Below are 19108 nucleotides of genomic sequence, written 5' to 3'. Positions count from 1 at the left end.
ACTTCTTCTTTTCTCATTCAGGGCAGGAAGAGGGCAGAGCCAGGAGCAACATCTGGACGTGGTATCTGTCTCCGCCAAGTGAGGAACACCATGTGTAGCTGTTAATGCCAAATGCCGAACCTAACCACATGGATTATGTAAGAGGATACGCAAATCCCTTTAAACCAGTAACTTGTCAAAATGGATTTAGTGCAAAATAAATAGACAAATTTTATATGCAACAAGAATGATATGTCATTACTAAATCATAGAAATTTATGTAGATTTAAAAAGGGTTTGCTTCTATGACAAAAAGGTGTTTGTAATTCTGGTGGGAGCACATGGCACAATTTTAAACTCACTGAAAGAAAATTATTATTAGGATTTAATATTATTTAAGAATTTGATCAACAGCAAATGCGTAAAACTCTAATGTTTCAATAAATTTAACATCCCAAATTGAATTGCAAACTTGTAAGAGAGACCCATGATTACAGAAGTCGAGATTATTACCTCTACCAAAGAGCTGAGGTTAGGGTTGGTCGGTTGGTTGGTTGGGTTAGGGTATGGGTAAAACACTGGAGATTTTTTCAATAAATTTAACATCCCCAAACTAATTGCAAGTTTATAAGAGAGAATCATGATTACAGAAGTCAAGATTATTACCTCTGCCAAAGAGGTGGGGTAAGGGTTGATTGGTTGGTTTGAACTAGAGCCTTGGCCCATCTCAGGAATAATTACCTTTTAAAGTCGATCTTGATCTAGATTCTAGGTCAGGAGCTCTAGATCCAGAACTAGATCCAGGAAGGTTTGGAAAACTTTTATTACCTTGGCAAGGTAATGAAAAATTTTCCATCAAATCCTTAGAAATAAATATTAAATAAAAATAGTAACAAGAGCACAACATTTAAATGGAATAGTATTACATTTTGCATATATTCATTTTGTTTTCTTCGTTCTTTTGAAACATGCTTAAAAAGTTTATAATGCAGTAAAAATACAGCATTTTGGGGTCAACTTGAAAGAAAAACAGATGTGAAATGCAAAAGTTAGAACTGTGAAATCTGTAATGTGATATTTAGAGTCACTTTTTGCAAGTATCGTGTCCCAAATTTTGCCAATACAAACAAATGCAATAGAACTTTAAGTGTGGTTTTAAAGACAAAAGTTTGACCTTATTTGACTTTAAAGAGGCAGTCATAGGTCCAAAGTAGTGTGATACTTAGAACCCCCATTTATCATTTCCTGACATTCCCCGCTAACATTTTTTCTAAATATTGTTTGATGTGACATTTAAACTCTCAAAATGCTGAAACATTCTTAAAAAGACAGGATTTTAAACAAACAACTTGATGCAAGTTAAAAAATGTTATGTGGAAACATCTCATACAGTTGAAGGAACCATAATGTCAGTTACACAGGAAATTATGCAACTTCATTTAAGCAGCAGTAGGAATCATAGAGACAGTCATGATGACTGTTATCAGCTATCTCACAGCCTTGCTTATGGCAGAGCTGGTGTTTGTCAAAAGCAAGGGGGCATTTGTCAGAAAGGTTTTGCTTTTTCTCCCATCTCAATGTGGGACTGCATTGCTGTGAGGATGTTGTGTTTTAATGCACTGAATAAGAAAAGATCTGCTAATGTTAAAAAGCAAATATACAGCTTGTTGTGTAGTGTTGACGTGTGACAGCGACAAGACTGACACACCCACACATACAGTGCACAAAACATTTAGCAGGTTCAAGAAATGTACAAGAACAGAGCATAAATGTGGTTATGAGAGAGAAGCAAGCGTGTGTCACAAAAGTAGTTGTGGTTTTTGAATCCCGCCTCTCAGCTTTGGTTGCCAAGGTGACGTCAGCATTGGAGCTATAAATATCAACCATATGAGTTTGTTGAAGAATGTGAGGAAAGTATGGAAATACATACAGAACACACAAACACAGACACACACACACAAAGACACTAATACAGTCGGGGTTGGGCAATTTAACATAACGAAATACAGTGTTCACATGTTTTTATTTTCTTAGCTAACGTAACATAAAAACCATTTGTAAACTATTTATTCACTGATTGAATAAAAGCTGTAACACCTCTCTTATTATCACAGGATTTTCTGTAGCGTTAACAATCACAAGATCGTGATTGTTGTTGCTAGTAACATTGTCTCAGTGTGACCCCTCTGACCAAAGTTCTTCACAAATGATGGTGTCAGGAAGTGACTGATGTGCAACTATCTTGATTTCAGTTTTGATCAGATAGCCGCCCATCAATGACTTCAGCAGCATGCATGCTGGGAAATATATGAAGAGTAAAAAAAATAAATTAAAAAAAAACATCCACCGGATACTTATGCAATGCATTGTGAAACATACTTTCATCTCCAAGCATCGCACGCTGACGCTTTGTTTGAGGCATCGCAACAAAAAGCATCAGATGTCCTTCGGCTTTGTTGATTCGTAGCATCGTGAGAAGCAATATTTGATGCTGTGAGCTAATGGTCTGTTTTAAGAAGCCAGGGCCTCAGTTTTCACACAGTTTTGGAGTTTTGTGTTCAGACTTTGTTTTAGGATACTTTTAATTTTGCTTTTGCTCGCTGGTTACAGTTACGTGCCTAAAGCGGCTCGGTGTTAGTGCAAAGCAGTCTGGGTTCATCTACTCCCCTTTATCAAGATTACCCTGCAGATTAATGTTGCACATTTTAATTGCGATGTCCTTTAAAATCTCATGACCCTGAGGTGATATCGATAAAACAGAATTATTCAAATGAGAGTGGGGTAGAAAGACGAAATTAGACAATGAAACTATTTGAACGATCTTAAATCTGAATGTTTTCACATGAGGCTGTTTTTCCCACTCTACATTTGGATGGTCTCCTGGGCTGGTTAATTTGTCATCCATCTAAGACAAAAACATGGCTGATTTACTACTGGTAAATCCCTTTGCTCTCACTATGAAAATCTGGTCACTGCTGGTCTTCAGCGTCATTCAGCTGTCTCGAGTCTTGAGTCCCAGTGTCTGGCAAACTACCTCCATTAACTTGAACTGTAACTCATGGTAATAGACCTTGTTCTGCTCTGTAGGTCCACCTCAACCCAGTGGATCACTCTAACCAGACCTTGATTCATTTTAGAAAGAGTAGTTGTGCCTCCTTTTACACACACAACCTTGCTACAACCACAAATGATATATCTAATTCTATGGAAAACATTGTGGGGCGGTACTCCAGCACCTAAATCTGAAAGGTCTGTTAATGCATACTTAGAGATATTTGCAAAATAACAAGAAAACAGTGACATCCCACAGTCCGCCTAAACCAAGACATTCTTCTTTCTTTAGGCAGTCTGGGTCGGTTTAATCCAGGCTAAACTTGGTAGTTTATAGCAATGTGGTAATAATGCTCTGTAATGCAGTGGTACAGAGCAAGCTGTGGTTTTCATGGGAGATGTGAGGCACACCAAGGGTAGCAGACATTTATATTTTAGGTGATATTGATTAGTTTCGCTCACTGAATTCTATCTGTTATTCTAGCTTTAGGGATATCTTCAGTTTTGGAAATCATCCATGTAGCTTGTGACATATCTGGTTGTATCTTGTGGAAAACTCCACAAAGAGCAGTGAATCTCGGAATAGCAGCACAGGTGAATGGATCACAGCCTGTACACAAAGAACAAATGAATTATGTCACTTATTTATAAATAATTCGTTAACCCCACGGTGGACTGCTACGTTTGCCCAACTTCCAAATCCCACTTTAAACTCTGCTTATAATCTTTCTTTTTTTTAAAGAAGAATTTAATAGGAAATTTTACGGTGGAAATGGTGCGCTGAAGTAAAAACTGGGTTTGACGCATTGCCCAACTAAAGTCAACAGAGCTTACTTGCTTTGTAATCAATGATAGATTACAAAACAACACTATCAGGACTCACTTTCACTGTGATAACAGACTAGTTTTGTTTGATGGAACAAGTGAGGTTTCTAAGGAAACTTGTTATGTCATTATTTACACCAAAAAAAATACCAGGAAGCCAGAGTTTCTCCACGTGTGCAGCTGTGAGAAACACAAACACTTATAATGTTCTCCCCTTAAATGTTCCAAAAGGTTGATTCTGCTCATCTGGATGTAACGTTTTCAGGGGGAGAAACATTTTGTCACCCATCCAAGTGACTTCTTCAGTCTCAGCTGACTGCAGGTTTCCCCAACCTTAAAAAGTACATTTGCACAATAACTCAAACCAGCCTACTGAAGGAGCAATATCTGTGAGGTCTGAGAAATGTTTCTCCCACTGAAAACGCTACATCCAGATGAACAACCTTTTGGGATTTACTTACTTGGATGATTGAGCACGCATCAAGACCCCTTAAATGCTGGGAAACAAACCCCTCATTCATTCACTAAGTGACTCAGTTGAATAAAAAAAAAATCTGTCTATTCTGCAGACAAACACAGAAGTCATGTGGGTCGACAGCGAGACGCGTGTCCAGCCTGGTGAAAGAGGAAAAAAAGTTTCATTTTATTCCTCTGCAGCCATCAGGACGACTTAGCAAGATTTCAAATGTCAAATGGCGTGGATTGTTCAAGTTTCTCTGATCCATGCAATTGGTTTTGGCAGACTGTGACTTTGCAAGTTTTACTGCTGCGTTGACACACCACAAAGACCAAACTGATTCCACTGAATAAGTTATGGATGGTCTGAGAGATTTACCAGCTGTTTTAGCTTAGAATGTCGCTAAGATCTGATCAATTACAACGTACAAGTACTGTTAACAAAATATAATTAAAGTTACTTGTACTCTGTAAACTGTTCATTTTTTTAAGGATATTAATGCAAATTTTCTTCATCTAGGCACTGCATGAGTCGCAAGATAAATATAAGGGTTTCTCCTACAACTATACACACCTGTATTGAATTAGTGATAAGTTTAGAGTGAATTTTCTTGTGAATTATTTTTTATATTAACTTTTTCTGATCTTTAAAAGAGATCTGGCACCAATATGATGTTTCATAAACTTTTTTTTGGAGTGACGCATAATGTTTCTGTGTTATTGTGCAGCGATATCAGAAGCATATTCAAGAATTGCAAAGAGCTTCACTGGTATAAAAACAAATTTAAGTGCAGACATTGACAGTATCAGCACAGGAGAATGTGTTTGTATCGTGTTTTAATTTTCAGAGCAGACTTATCAGTATATCCTTATCCTGTGTTAGGTTATATGCAAAGAAACTTGTGCAGCCATCACTGCTGCACAAAAGTCTTTGCATTTAGTTTTGACTATGTCTTGTAAATTCTTAAAGAAAGGCCCAAAGGTTTTATATACACACCTCCTTTTTCCAGAGGAGCACAACATTTTCCTACGTTCACTTCTTATGTAATCACAGTTTCATGGAGATATTATAGTGGTTATAGTTTTGCAGAACATTTTTTAATGTAAGTTTGCAGATTTTCCATGTTTTTATGGATCCTGTGAAGCACCAGGCATCCACTTTTGTTATGTGTATTTTGTTATATGACACATAAACAAAACAAAACATTCTTTTGCGTTTAGTTATGTAATTCAACCTGCAGGCTCATGAAACATGCTGGAGTTGTGTAATCTCTTACTGTAAATATCACATGTTCACTCACTGATAAATCATATCAAGCACGAGAAGAGTCTGATAATTGCTTTTTATACAGTACAGTGCAGATATGGAAGCCAATAGTTTCCTGGTTGCTGAAATTTCAGGTACACGGGGGCATGGATTGCGAAAAGCTTAGCTATGTAGGGAAATTCTTACAAAACTGAATAACACAAATCAAGAACAAATCTTTCAAATCCTTTAAATATTCATCTGTCAACAAAGCCAACCAAAGAGTCGAAAAGTCAAACATCCTTAAAAACTACATTTCACATTGGAGTGGATGAAGACTTCCTCCAGTTATGGTACTTGTGCTGTTTTAATCATTTTGAGACTCACGTTTGGCTTTAAAACCAAAGTGGAAAAGAGATAAGTGAGTCAAGGGGAGACTGAATATAAACATACTGTGGTTTAAATAAAACCACTTTCACAGATGAATGCACTACTGTTTGTTTTAATTATCTTCAACGTGCACACACACAGACACTCAAGAATCAATTACACTTAATCATCATTAACATAACTGCTAGCTGCCCAATTTTAATTTACAATAAAACTTGTGCTAAACTTAATTTTATCCCAACCTTCATCAGATCTTCCCACTAAAATCGTCCAGCATAGATCATACATATATAACGCACAACAGATTTATGCATCTACAACACACAAACACACACATGCACACTTTCTCTGTGCAGTTCTCCTCTTTAAAGTGCAGCAAACACCATCATCATGCAAACAAAGGTGTGTAAGAGTATCCAAGTTGTCAGAGTCACCTGTGGCCGGTCAGAGGTCACACAAATGAAAGGCTGTCTTGTCCAATCGGTGATCTCTGGTTTCTGAGCTGAACAGAGCTCTATTATCAAAACAGACTGCTTGATTGCAGCTGAAAGAAAGACTCTTTTCCTCTGTGTGCATGAATCCAAATTACAGAAAAGCTCCCTTTGTATTTGTCCAGTCTGAAAAAGGATGGTTTTCTACTACTTAAGGCTAACAAAGCAATCAAATGACTAATTACAAAAGCGACTTGTGGATTAACAAAGGTGGTGTCTTAGTTTAAAACTTCAAAACATGTTTTTTAAAGGTTAGAGGAAACCAAAGAATTCCCAAGATAACATACGTCAGGCTTAAAATGCATTTCCGCTTCACTGAAGCGCTGTGGTTATAATATTTATGTCAAATTTATAAAGCTTCGGTAAAAGCTCTCCAACAAGCTATCAACATATCGCAAACATCAAATGTCAGTGCCATCCTGAAATAGACATCAACACTGCACATGCAGATGAGAGCTGTTGCAAAACAGTTTCCATAAAAGAACCAATCAGACGATGACCTGCAGTAACAGATAAGCCAATGCGCACAGCTGCTGTTTTTTCAGAGCCCTAAGCATGTTCCCTCTCTGTGTGTTTTGTCTAATGGCAAACAGAGCTTTGGATAAATGGGCCCTGTTTTCACTGTGGAGAAAAGGTGTGTGTAGAAAAGAAGGAAACATTTACAAAAGTTTCAGCAGTGGAAAACTCTTAATGGCTATTAAATGTTATCACAAGTTTAAGAGCTTCTCAGTCAAAGATTAAAGGAATATAATTGTTTGTCAGGTGTTTTCTGTGTCTCACAGTAACGCACAAGGTAGACTTTGGTAGCAGTACGTCACACAACACAAAGAGCTACAGCGTCTCTAAAACAGAGACATTAAAGATTAAATGAAGAACGTTGGACTATTTTACGCTTTGTTCGACTCATTTACATCCAAACTCTTCTTAGCTTTATATACTAGTGTATCCATGTGGTTGAGACGTTTGCCTAATAAGAAGAGGATCCCAGCATCTGGTGTACAAATCAGACAAAACAAAAGTGTGGAGTTATGCTATGAAGACCCCATGTGTATGAAGAAGATGTTGAAAGTAGCTGTTAGATTTATACACCAATAAGAAAAGAGTGTGCTTTTGGTTCAAATGCATCTCATTGCAAGAGTAACACTGACTGATGAAAAATGATGCGTTGGAAGTGACAGAGCCTTCTCATGAATATTATAATCCAGTGACACTTTGCCACACCAGTAGTTTGACAACACTGCATTATCTGACACACAATGATGTGTGAGATGCCTGAGCCTTCCTACATCAGCTCCTCTGAACAAATCAAACTTAGTTTAGTTAGTTCCCATAGAAAGCATCGTGTAACTCTTCCTCTAATCGCCGCATGGTAGTGGTTTCATTTTAACACAGTAAAAAAAGTGAAACAAAAAACCCAGCAGACTTTTGATGAGACTGGAGTTCAGCTCTTGTTCTTGGTTATGTTTTGCTTTCACTCGCTGTTTTACTCTAGTGACTTCCTACCTGATTATGTTTAGGGATGGGAAAAGCTCACAGATCAAAAGATGAAACAAACAATGCTTAAAGCATACCTACACATCATAGGAGCAGGATGCACAAAAAAATTTTTGGATTGTTTTCTGGGGGAAGACTAGTTTGCTTCCTACACTGGACGAATTCAGACTTACCGTAGTAAAGACACAAAATGAGTCTGTTGGTTTCTCATAACTGATGCGATTGTTTTGGGTGTTTGCGGTTATTTTTTTCCCCACCTATGTATTTTTTATCAGTCATCTCTCTGACGTTGTTTTTGATTCTTGTCTTCTTATGTTTTACTGCTTTTTGTCTCTTTGTGGTTATTTAAACCTTTGAAATGACAGCAGAGATAATGGTGAATTATCTTTGCAGTCATTTCCCACCTACTATATTTGTAGAAGGTGTCATCGTGTTCAGTTTGCATATCGTTTTACTCTGAGCTCTGTGACTTTGTGACTTATAATCTCAGAATGATTAACAGAAAAACTGAAATTTGTCTTTGGTGATCCTGGTTTTCAGGGGTCAGCATTCCCAAACCTCCACCCTAGGTTTTCTCCTGTGTCTCTATCAGCAAGTACTTGTGTTATCTGTCTTTTTGCTAATAATAGCTGCCTTACAGTCTGAATGTTTCCGTACACTTCAGCCTTTTGAGGTAAGTAGAGCTGCAACATATAATTGAGTCAAAAATTAGCCAATCACCTAAAACTATTTTGGGGATTAGGAAATTATGTCTGTCTTCTTCTGTTTAGCTTTCATTGTATTCATTCATTTATTCAGTGGGTATATTGGTTGGTAGGTAACTTCAATAGATGGTAATACTCTGGCATTAACTCGGCCTCCATTAACATCATGAGGAATCTCAGAGACATTTTTGACCAGGACATGTCCTTCAGTGTGCATATTAAACAAATATTCATTCCATTTGTGCAATATCACTAAAATTAGAAGCATCCTGCCTCAAAGTGATGCTGAAAAACTAGTTCATGCATTTATTACTATTATCAGGATGTCCTAAAAACTCCTGAAAAGCCTTTAGTTAATTCAAAATACTGCAGTGAGAGTACTGACAGAGACAAGAAAGAGACAGCATATTTCTCCTACACAGACTTATCTTCATTGGTTTCCTGTTAAATTCTGAATCAAATTTAATTTTATTGAATAAGCAGAAGCCATCTTATCTTAAAGACCTCCTAGTACCATATCACCCCAATAGAGCACTTCGCTCTCAGACTGCTGGTTTACTAGTGATTCCTGGAGTATTTAAAAGTAGAATGGGAAGCAGAGCCTCAGGCTCCTCTGTTTTCATTTGGAGACAGACACAGTCGCTACTTTTACGATTAGGCTTAAAACTTTCCTTTTTGGCGACCCTGAATCCTCCCTTAGTTACACTACAATAGGTCTCTTCTTCACTAACCTTTTTATGTGTTTATCCACCACTCTGCATTTAATCATTATTTATTGTTCATCTCTGGCTCTCTTCCAAAGTGTGTCTTCGTACTGTCTTTCTCCCCTCACCCCAACCAATCACAGCAAATGGCCGCCCCTCCCTGAGTCTGATTCTGCCGGCTCAAGAGTTGGGAGGTTGCTTTGTAATCAGAAGGTTGTCGGTTCGAGCCCCGGCTTGGACAGTCTCGGTCGTTGTGTCCTTGGCCAAGACCCTTCACCCGTTGCCTACTGGTGGTGGTCAGAGGGCCCGGTGGCGCCAGTGTCCGGCAGCCTTGCCTCTGTCAGTGCGCCCCAGGGTGGCTGTGGCTACAATGTAGCTTGCCATTACTAGTCCTTAGGGACCAGTAAAGCACTATACAAATAAATTTTTCCTTTCCAGCGTCGCCAAAGAGCTTGCTCAAGAGCTTTCTTAATTTTTTTGTATTATTGCCAGGTCTTTTCCTTACTATATAAAGCACCTTGAGGCAACTGTTGTTGTGATTTGGCACTATACAAACAAAATTTTATTGAATTGAAGTAAAGCGCTTTACCAAAGCAGAACTATACAGTGTTAACTACGCTGTGCAGTCCCATGAAAAACTAAGTACACCCTTACTACTTCTACAGGCATTAAGAGGGGAAGTAGCAGCCAGGTGCTGTTAATAAAATGCACTTGATTAACTGATCATCAGCCAGTGCACACACTTCTATAACAGCCATGTTGGAGAAAGCCAAACACAGGATATAAACAAAAACCCACACTGCAAAGCACGGTGGTGCAGGGGTGTTAATGTGTACTTGTTCTGTAGCCACAGGACCAGTTATTTGACGCAACTGTGAACTTCTCTGCACACCAAAGTATTCTAAAGTCAAATGTGAGATGTGATTTATATTTTTAGGAATTCGACCTTCTCTCTGTTTTCTTATTCTGTTCTTATGGCTAGAAGGAAAGGCTCCATGGTATTATGTTTTGTCTTTATAAAACCCTCTGTGTTAAGATTTACTCATCTGTACAAGTTGTCATTTGCGTGGAATGTTCTGAGTGCATTCTGTGGCCATGGTTGGTAGATAACTTTGTTATTCTTTGTCAAATACCAGTAGTGCTGCTGTACTCTGTATTGTTATTTGACCCCTTTGCAAAGGTAAATTATAACCTTACAAAGACAAGCCAACTGGTTTCAGCAGATGCTGCCCACCCTGAGCCTGGTTCTGCCGAAGGTTTCTTCCTGTTAAAAGGGACTTTTTCCTTCTCACTGTTACCAAAGTGCTTGGTCATAGGGGGTCATATGATTGTTGGGTTTTTCCTCTGTATATATTGTAGCGTCTACCTTACAATATAAAGCGCCTTGAGGCGACTGTTGTTGTGATTTGGTGCTGTATAAATAAAATGAATTAAATTGAACTTATTTCTCTAGATAGACATATCAGATTTTAAACAGCAAAATCTTTTCCAAAATTATGTTATGCAACAGGGCAATGATCTCACCCCGGCAAATCTACAACGGAATGACTGAAAATGAAAGGAATCAGGGTGTTGCAATGGCCTACTAACAAGCCAGACCTCAGACCTCGAAAAGCTGTGGGATGTCAAGAGAACCCTCAATGAACTGAAAGAAAGAAGAGTGTGGCAAATTTCCTCCGCACAAATAAGAGGGTGGTGTATTTAAGGGTTGAAAAGTTAAAGAAGCAATGTATAAATCCAGCCTGATGTTACGCTACACACGAATGATCTTACCCTAGGGTGAAGAATAGTGCTTATTAATTTAGCCCACTACAAGTAAGAGAAGCTGTTGGGGGGGTATATTTCAGATTTCTGTCCCGAAAACTGTTGCAGTAACTCAACAATTGCTGGAAGTAGTGCGATCTTGTAAAATGCCCTCAACAGCAGAAGATGACTATAAGCCAAATCAGATAAATTCTGAATAAGTCTTAAAGACCAACACCCTTTCATGCTTCTACACACACTGACAGAGACTGTTATTTTAATCTTTCACTCGTGAAGTTTTTAACAAAGTGATTCAACAAAGAAAACATTTGTGCATTTTTGAGACCTCACAGTGTTTCACACTGGTCATAAAAACCAGGAGATATCAAGAGATTTATCAAAACAAAGAGATGAAGTAGTGATAAAACAATAAGAATTCTAAAGTGATTATCAATCTTTTTTTCTCCACTATCACTTTATATCTGCAGGAATCAGCAAGGTTTTTGGTGATTCGATTCTGAACAGTACATTTGAACCCACTTCCTGACAGAATGAAACCAAAAAATGCTCATTAAAATGTATCTAGATCATTGAGTACAGCAGTTTGTAAAACTTTCACTCGGGCTCTGGATGTCACCTGGCCGCAGTTAAACCACAGGTTCAGCGAAACTGACACTGAGTTTGATGACTCTGACACACGGTGGTCTGGATGGAGTCGTAGAAAACTAGTTTCATTTACAAGGAAAGAGTAAAGAAACTACACAGTGAGTGAAATTAAGTGATCCCCTGCTGAATTTGTAAGAGAAATGAAATTTTTTTTATGGCAGCTTATGTTAACATCTCAGGAGAGATTTTGGCCCAATAAGACCTCGAGGTGCCGCAAGATTTCAGTCCATTACAGCATATTGTGTTGCTAATGGTGTTTTTGACTTCTGGTCCCAGCTGGCTTTAGATCTTTCACAAGCTGCTTTTGTGTAGGTTTGGCTTGATTCACCACTTCCACGTGGAAGTGCTCTTGTAACGTATTTTAGCTTCTGAAAACCAGTTATGTTTCTGTGGAACAGCTTGTTCCAAAAACTTTAGTAATAAAGTTCTTTAGCCCTTTGTTACCTGCATTTCCATCGTGGGCTGAAGCCCCGTGAAGATTAAAGACATGAAATAGCTGATCTTTTAAAAAAAACACTAATCTTTTTGGTATTTTATTCATGCAGTAATACAGAACTATTATGGCCAGAGGAAAAAATAATGTAAATGTTAAAACGCTTGGGGAAACCACTACCATAGTGGAAACATTTAGCAATCTCTCGCTTTAATTTCCCTTAGATGCTTATTCCTTAGCTGCAAATGTCTACGAGGGCAAGTGAAACCACAAGTAACCAGACGCGTGGAAATAACTGTTGGAAAGATTCACCTTTGCAAATATCCAACACCAGCAGATGCATTTCTACTGTAGGAAGCTGTGCATGGTGAGATGGCATGAAGTGTTTAATTGAATGAAATCCATCCATCCATCCTCTTCTGCTTATCCAATTCAGGGTTGCGGGGGGGCTGGAGCCTATCCCAGCTTAGGGCGAGAGCTGCGATACACCACGGGCAGGTCACCAGTCTGTTGCAGAGCTATTGAATAAAATATATGACCTAAAAAAGTTTTTAAAAAATAAAGAAAATGCCTTTTTATGCGATTTTACTATTAATATGTTTTAATAATATTTTGTGTATTTAATTATCTGGGCTGTATTTGAATTTTTTTTTTAAAGAAAAGAAAAAAAAAGGAACCAGAAGATGCTGAACCAAGACCAACTTCTTGGGTGGTGGCTATTGCACTGTTTCCCTGCAACCAAACCACAAACACCTTATCCGAAAATATTGGTGTCTGCAAATTCTGAGAAAATAATAACAATAACGTCAACTTTAAACATAGCGAATAGTAGAAAATAGCACCTTAACAGTTTTATTTACAAGTCAATTCAATATGGGATATAGAACTTTGTTAGTGTTGCTACACAAAAAAAAACCCCTAACTTTTTTTTTTGTTTTTGTAACTAATTGTACAGTGCAGCCTGAGTCGGTTCCTGGCTATTGTTTGTTAATTTCCCACTTATCTGATTTCTTTGTTCCTCCTAACGTCAGTCACGATGTGGTCAACGGACCAAAAAAAAAAGAAAGAAAGAAAATTCAGTATGACCGGGAAATAGGTTGAATAAACAAATAACAAACTGGGTTATATGTTGGTTTGTTCAAGGTTCCTGTCAGTTAATGATTAACATCACTCTGCGCAGTAGCTCTGCATGAATCTGTGATCACATTCTCATGACTGAAAACGATCACATCTCTCTGACTTACATTTTTTCTTTTTAAAAATACAAAAAACCTTTAAACAACATCCCTCCATCTTGAGACAACGATGCCTTTAAAAGCCTTAAAAAACTGAACAGATTTCTTGCTTGTTATTTGGATAGAGGTGCATTTACAATGCAAGCCTATGCAGTGACCTGAAAAAGACCCACTGGTGACAGACATTAACAAAGCAAGAATGGGAAAGTGTTATGACATAAGGACACAATACAGTATCTGTGCTTTGAGCCCCGAGAGCTGCACCAAAAGACCCAAACAATTAACCTCTGAATTATTCACCTGACCTCTCAGGCCACCGAGCCACTCCCCATCTCCTCTTACATGATAAAACACTGACATTATGACTGACCTTTTAAACCTGATAAGATTCTCATTGTAGCATAAAGACTCAGATGTTTTAACATTAAAGACCTTCAACATGTGACAAAATGGATTTTCATGCGTGATAAATGCATTTGCGTAAGGCTGGACATTACTGAGACCTCACGTGACCTCAGTCAAAGTTTAGTCAGGGCAGCTGACGTTCAATCACAAGTTTCACATCTCGTAGCATTTTCTGATTAACCAAACAGCTTCAGTTTTCTCTTCACACAGAATCAGTTTGTAAAGTTTTTTTTAAAATCACACTTCTGTTCATGACCAGCTTGACTAACTATGTTTTGACACCGATTGCTAGCATCATCAGACTGTTTATAGACACACTTCTTTGGCTCAGACAGAAATTTTTTCAGCAACTTCTAAACAATTCGTGAAATGTTTCAACAACATTTTCTCATCACTGTCAAATATAGACTTTATCCAACACTTTCATACATCATATATTAACAAAACTCACCAAAGCTTCAGATCGTCTTTGTTGATATTCACATGTTCTCATAAAAGTTGTTAAATCGGGCGACTGTGAGGTGGTAATGGCGGGGATGTGATGCAATTTTACGTTGGACGCAACATTAACACTAATTGCTCATTTGTTTTGGGGGAACAGAGAGCACAGCAGACCTGATTTTGTGCACGTACACAGGAGTACGAAAAGAAAGAGAGATGGAGAGTTTATTTTCCACTTCATTATAATGAGAAAAATGTATTGATACCAACAGAAAAGCATCGACTAATACTTAACCTTGTTTACACACAGCAGTGAATGATTAAGCCTACTTTGCTGAGTATCAAAGGATAACACAAATAAAACAGTATGAAACCGTAACTTCTGCATGTTCCTTTTTTAAATGTTTTTTTATCGTTTTTTCAATATGTTTTATATGTAAAAACAGTTCACATGAACAGTGGACCAGCAGGGGAGTCATCTTAAGTCGAGCATGCCACAAGACAGTTGCAAATATTAGCGTGTCAGCACCGTGTATTTGAAAACAGACAAACAACATTAAATCTCTTTATCATCAGCATTTAGCTAAACTACAGAGTCACGTAGTCATGCCATCTTTCCTGTTTCACATTTGAGTCAAAATTGTTATTAGCACCAGAATTAACGGGATCACTGTGGCCCTCTGGATTATTTTTCATCTCTAATAAAAAGATGGAGCAAACAAAGCATTGTTGTAGTCTCGTGACATCTGTGTAAGTGAAGAGAGACACTGAATAAAGCCTGAGCCCATTCACTCATTTAAACTGTGAATGGCTAAATGGCTCTTTTCCTACACAACAGAAGACTAGAGTTAGGTCATAAACTAAACGCACTTAACTTGGTTACATAAGTAAATTGCAATATAACTGCAACTACAGATGGATTGGGCAACCGGTATGAAAAGAGTAAACATTTAGAATCTGTGACAATTTTTAAGTGGCCAGTCGGAGGAAGAACCCGGGGGTTACAAAATAGGCCTGATTATACAGAAGTAGATGTGAAATTAACCTTAAGTCTCACCACGTGTATGACCTTAACAAATCCTTTCCCAATGAAGTCTTATTTGATACAAACTGATGTTTGGTTTGTGATTAGTGGTTTCATGGAGAGCAAAATAAACAATAAAGCCCGATATGCTTTAAAAGTGGGATCATCTTGTGACTGATTGTCATCTCTCTTTTCAAAACACCAAGATGACTTTGACTAAAATACTTAGTTCAGAACATTGGGTCAGATAACTGAGGCCAATGCAGAAGACCTTAAACCTCTTTCTTTATCTGAAGGCCAGCAGCTGGCAATAGCTGTTGTTGCAAAAACACTTCCAGCCCAATAAAAAGTCTATGAGAAAACGTCTTTCTGTCTTGAAATCCATAAATACTTTCCTGTTAAGTTTATGGGCTCTGTCACTCATTTTTGGCCACAATGTATAAAACAATAATAATATCCATCCATCCATCTTCTTCCGCTTATCTGGGGCCGGGTCGCGGGGGCCACAGCCCGAGCAGAGAAGCCCAGACATCCCTCTCCCCAGCCACCTCTTCCATCTTGTCCGGGGGAACACCAAGGCGTTCCCAGGCCAGCAGAGTGATATAATCTCTCCGGCGTGTCCTGAATCTGCCCCGGGGCCTCCTCTCAGTAGGAGATGCCCGGAACACCTCACCTAGGAGGCGCCCGGGAGGCATTCTTGTCAGATGCCCGAACCACCTCCACTGGCTCCTTTCGATGTGGAGGAGCAGCGGCTCTACTCTGAGCCCCTCCCGGATGGAGAAACTTCTCAGAAATTCTGCCCATAAAATTATGAACAGAATCAGTGACAAAGGGCAGTCCTGGCGGAGCCCATTACCCACCGGGAACAAGTCCAACTTATTGCCAGCTATGCAGACCAAGCTCTTGCAATGGTTGTATAGGGAGTATGGGGTCCAGACACCCCATAATAATATGTCCATCTTTTAAATCTTTGTACTACTGTGTTAGCTGTGGTATACTATGAAACCAGCTCATTGGATAACAGCTTGTCAATCACAATTCGTTAGCCAATGAGCGTGCAATTTGACAGTCAGGCCCATCCTTCCTTGTCATATTTTTTGGGTATGGCAGCCTTCAAAGATGTCAAAAACCAGTGGATAACATCGCACTAACTACATCCATCTTTTACACCATTTATGGTTTGAAATCAAAATGAAGGCGAGACCGACCATTGAACTGAGAAATCAGCCTGTTTTATACAAACAAATTCAGAAAGAGGCAGCGAGCTTGCCTCATGCTGATCAAAGCTTTTTTTTTAAGTTTCCTTTCCATGTAAGTGGTTACACCCTAAAACATCAGGCAGGCTTACTGTTCAGTGTTGAAAAGTGTTTAAATGCTTTCGTTTTTATCTTGTATGCAGTATCAATCAAAACCACACTTTAGTTTATCTTCATTCAAAAACTGAGACAGGATGGCTGAAATCCAGACAATCCAACAGTCCATTTCTAAACCAACATAACAGTCCTGGTACAATGTAAACAAAATGTTAATGTGCCTGCTGTAAAAACTCCTTTTTAGTTGTTTGTTTTTTAAATGGGAACTCCATCCATTGAGCCAAATGTTGTTAATTTGGCCTTGCAGTTGTTGAGATGTTTCTGGGTGAATTTGGGAGATTCAGGTGGTAATTTATAGGGCTTAACGTCCAGTTACTTTTTTGCTACGCCTCTGTGTTTTGAACATACACCTCCTCAAAGTCACAATTAACACTTTAAACACCTCAGTGTTTGGCTGGGAATAGAAAAGTAATGCTTCTGCACCGTAAACACAGGATGACTTCCTCGCAGTCTTCCGCTCTAGATGATGAAGAAATTACTCATCACTGACATCAGTGCTAAAACCGCAAAATGTGCTGACACACAATGTACAGCCATATCTTCTCAAATGATCAGTGTCACTACAGTTCCCAAGAACAAGAAACAATTCTTATTATACCAGGTGGTTTCTTTCTGAAACCAAAGAGGACTAAACTCGGGATCTGACAGCTGAGCAGTGCTGCGTGCTCAGACACCGTCTACAAAACAACAAACACACTCTTACGAGGAGCGCGCTGATAGAAAGTTGCCTCCTGAAACAATTTTCGGAAACAGCTTTTTGCTAAACCGACACAACACAGAAGTAACCCATTGTTGTGGAAGCTTTCACGATGACTGCTACTGCAGTGAGGAGGGGAAAAGAAAGCGAAGCCGATATTTTCCCTTTCGACACCCAAGAATGCCAAACTTTTCTCTCCCACCAAAATCTTTCCGTTACTTTTTTGGGTTGCTTTTTCCTGGAGAGCGCAAAGGCAGGAAAAGCAGTGGAGAGACAGCTCTCGCCTGTTCACTGCAGCTTCCCGTTCAGCTATCTCGCCTTTCTTCTCCATCTCTTCCCCCAACTTCATCTCGACACTCCCCCACCCTCCAGCGTCTCCTTGACTCCCAGACAAGGTCAGCAATACTTGAGCAGCGACGCGGTACTTACCGTGCGTCCTGGCTTGGTGGAGGTGCAGTCTGAGCTGTGGCTTCCCTGCCTCTTCGACAGTGAAAAGTATCCCAACTACGTGAAGGATTGAGAGCTAATGTTTTCCTCCTGTCCACCAACTCGCTCCTGCCTCATTCCCCTCCTTCTCGTACGCTCTCCCCTCCTCTACTTCCGTCTCCATACACTCCTCTGCGAGGGCGCACTGTTTATTCGCTCAGATTCAACTCACCAAAACACGGAAATTTACTATGACAGAAAGTTCTGAACGGAGAAGAGGCAAAGCAGCAGACTGGTCACGTTGTGTGAAAATTTAGTCAATCGTTGTGGCCCAATTGTGACCTCTAGTTGGCGAGCCTGAAACAAAACTTTTAAAAAGAAAACAGGATACCGGTTTCCTAAAAACCCACTTCTTCTAGAGGCAAAGGCAATTTAATGGTTTTCTATATGAATCTATAGGCAGCAAAATGGTGTCACACCCCCGAATAAAGGCTAAGGGACCAGGAACCAGGAAAAGAAAAAGCCAAAACACAGTAAAGTGTAAAACAATAAAGTTTTATTGACAATGACTCAACTACTCAAAGAAACACACCGCTATTTCAACCAAACAAGAGACCCACAACCTAAAATATCCTGCTAAAAAAGGAAATGATTCTCCAAGTAAAAGGGAAACAGTCCTGCTGCAAGAAGAGACTAGCTATTCACTATGCTTGTGTAGTCATCCAGGTCATGGTTGACTAGCTAGTCACTAGTTTCAGACATACCCTGTAAGCCAACGCTACAAGGTGACCGACTCACTGACTGAGCAGCTGTTCGCCAGCTTTTATTCTGCTGGGTGGCTGAATGAAGCCAGCTGTGCACTCCTGAGCTCCTCCGGAGAAACGGGTGGCAGCTGTGTTCAGGAAGAGATCGGGTACACCCTCCCAACACAGGCCTGCCTGCTGGACTGTAAGAACCAAAACTCAAATGAAATTCATCTTTCAAAGAAAAAACAAATATATATTCAAAAATGTTATTTTATATCAGTGTTTATAAGTCAAAAAAGAAAGAAAGAAATAACACGTCTCTTTAATGCTGTTTTATAAGAATCACAGTCACTGGCTGCATGCACATAGTAGCTTGTTTAAGTGGTCGCAACTGATTCTTAAGGATGAGTGCTCTCATTTTAATCTTTATTGAGATATACTTTGTAAAAATAAATGCTAATAATAATCTCCCCAAACCTCAGCTGACACCTTTCAAATGCTAAAGGGGTTTGAATAACTTTAACTGAAGGAGAGTTCAGTTAAAGTTCAAGAAGGAAGTGGTGGGAGGACTAGCCTCTT

The 19108-nt window shown here is 39.0% G+C and overlaps 1 protein-coding gene across 1 annotated transcript in view; it reads right to left on the bottom strand.

The window, feature by feature from the left end:
• The window catches only part of LOC146657956 (phospholipid-transporting ATPase ID-like), a 50666-nt gene extending 32579 nt beyond the window's left edge, over positions 1 to 18087 (bottom strand). Inside the window, exon 1 of the mRNA XM_085426337.1 lies at positions 17787 to 18087. The gene's annotated coding sequence lies outside the window, so the exon portion shown is untranslated. The remainder of the gene's footprint in view (positions 1 to 17786) is intronic.
• Positions 18088 to 19108: the final 1021 nt, after the last annotated feature.

This window comes from Rhamphochromis longiceps, linkage group LG12, assembly GCF_057381845.1.
Source record: "Rhamphochromis longiceps isolate RC_006_pf linkage group LG12, R_longiceps_female_GT1.1, whole genome shotgun sequence".
In the NCBI taxonomy this organism is placed as follows: Eukaryota; Metazoa; Chordata; class Actinopteri; order Cichliformes; family Cichlidae; genus Rhamphochromis; species Rhamphochromis longiceps.
This window is presented reverse-complemented; position numbering and strand designations above follow the sequence as displayed.